Genomic DNA, 2,650 nt, shown 5'->3' on the forward strand with positions numbered 1-2,650 from the left:
GAAATTACTTTCTTGTTATCACCTACGGAAAAGTGAAGAGCAGCCCTTTGTTACAATGAGCACTCATGTAACTTAGTAACTATTAGTACAAATCTTTAAAGAATATATTTTGAAAATGCTTAGAGCTTTATGAATGCCTTGATTTTGAAGGAGCCTGTGGTCACAGGAGCCCACAGCAAAATTATCTAATAAAAGCATGCTTACAGCAGGGAAATTAAAATAGCTGTCCTTTTGTTGTTATTACCTTGAAGAGGGTGGAATCTGGGGGGGTTGTTTTGTTTTGTTTTGTTTTTTTCAGATTGCAGTTAAATTGGGGATGTATATGTTTTTAAAACAGACAACAATGCTGAAAGCAGTGGCTGGAAAATGACGGACACACTGGTTGTATACAAAGGTCAGCAAGCATAATACTTTTTAAAGAAATTCTATCACCTCAACGTATAGGTGATGAGAAACTTTCAGGATGCTGCTTTGCTTGCCTGATTATTCTTCAGGCTTACTGAGAAATTAGACTTAAGACTGTCTATTCATTAACAGATTGAGTATGATCATAAGATTTGGGTAACTAATACAACAATTACCGAAATAATTACTCTGTTTAGTCATACTTCCCTCAGCTACAAAATAAGTCAGTTTTTATCTAGTTAATATACCTTATCTGATCATCTAGCTTGTGGCAATTTTTTAGCTCTAAGTTCTATTAATTTAACTGTAGCTGGTCAAAAAAGGAATCTTAAAACCTTGCACTTAAGTAATAAAGTGTCTTAAACAGTAAGTGTCTTTACTATCTTAAGTTTTCTCTGTATATACAGTGCTGGTACTTTGACAAACTCAAGTAGTGTTTTACTGCATGTACATATACCTATGTAAATACAATGCATATCAATAAAATACGTATCAATTAAATATATAGATATCTATAAAGTATATGGATTAAATGTACATACCTAATTAAAATTCTACAAAAACAAGTTACAGACTTTAGGTCAAGAGAACAATCTCAGTCATAAAAAAACAGATTCTTAAATTAGCAATAGCTTCTTACACCAATACACAAAACCATGAAAGAGTAACACAAAGAAAGAACACAAGCCTTASAAGGAGCTGATCCTGCACAGTAAACTCAGGGGGAGTTTTGCCACTGCCCAAACTGATACAGAAGTGGACAAACACAAGGGACCACCAACAAAGCGCAACTGCGAAGCAGAAAGTCCTTCTCCCTTCGCCAACCCTCCTGATGAAGTTCTGCCCACATCTTCATCAGGAAGCCTGTGCTGGAGCACAGCCTAAAGGACCACTGCGTTTTTAGACAGAAGCACTTGTACCTGGTATAAGAAAATGTCAGTCTACATAGARGAGCCTCACATTTGGCAAGGATAACGCATACAAGGAATCATGTTACGGGYAGGCCGGGCGCTGCGTCAGCTGGAAGACAGGCTAGCATAGACACYCGTGCTGCTAGCAGTGCCAGAATTTTGGACTGGTAACCTCAGCAGAAAAGTGCCAAATGACTCCAGAACCATCTCATTCACTTCTAGGAAACTCCTAGATAATTCTACAATGCACTTCRCTCAATACTAATTTACAAATGTTTTTAATTTCTAATTTAGTCTATTCCTCTCAACTAACTGCCCTGTTAAATAATTACACTTTTTTTGTTAAATAGTTCACTATAGTCTGCTTTAGACAGCACTTTTATTGATTAAGGGTCCTGATTAAGAAAAGTATTTAAGCCTATTCCTGTGTAAGAACTGCTTTCCTGAATTAGGGTCTTTATGTAGAGTAGTAGTAGGGGAAAGCTAGCGTGAAAAGCTGGAAAGACAGGCATAGGAAGAGCTCCCTCTTTGGTTTGATTTAATTAACTTCTGTCAAAAACTTTTTCCATCTATTTCTTCAGTAGCTACAAATAATATTAAACACTGATACCAAAAAGAAACCCAATGGAATATATGTCACCTACCTTTCTGCCCTGCCTCTTGGTCTGGAAGTCAACTCAGTTTTCTTTCCATTCCCTGTTTTCTTCACAGTTTGTCCTGAAAATGCAGTGATGTTACATTCTGAGAGATTTCATACATCTTAAAATAATGCTTTTTTTGCAAAAATTAGAACAATTCCTATGTGGTTCCACTTTAGCTCATCTAAGAAGCATTTGGAATCTAAAATGTATATATACATACACATATATAAAATCTGTAATGTTTTGCAAATGGGTTCATTTTGGCCTGATTTTTCTCCAGCAGATCAAGACCGGACTTTTAATGTTTAATGGACAGGCTTCCATACTGCCCTCTTCCACACCGCCAACTCGCACGTCGGCAGGCGTTTCCGGAAAACGAATCACTGGCRTCGCAGCATCGCATTCACGTTTAAACACCGCCGCAAAATTGCCCTRAGATTCCGGAACACTCCGGACACGCTCGCTGGCGCACACCTATCTCCCACAGGAGCTCGCTCTCCGGACGGCCGAGCCTCTCCCGGGCTGGGAGCACGGTCGCGGCCGGCCCGCCGGGGTGCCGGAGCGCCCTGCTCCTGCGCGCCGTGTCCGCGCTGCTGGGGAAGGAGCCTTGACGGGGCCTCCCCAGCCTCCCGCCGCGGCCGCCACAGCGGAACGGCCGGCTGGAAAATCAGCTTTTTTTTTTTTTTTTTTTCC

This window comes from Rhea americana, unplaced genomic scaffold (assembly GCF_003343005.1).
Source record: "Rhea americana isolate MKP2758 unplaced genomic scaffold, rheAme1 scaffold_106, whole genome shotgun sequence".
NCBI classification, from domain to species: Eukaryota; Metazoa; Chordata; class Aves; order Rheiformes; family Rheidae; genus Rhea; species Rhea americana.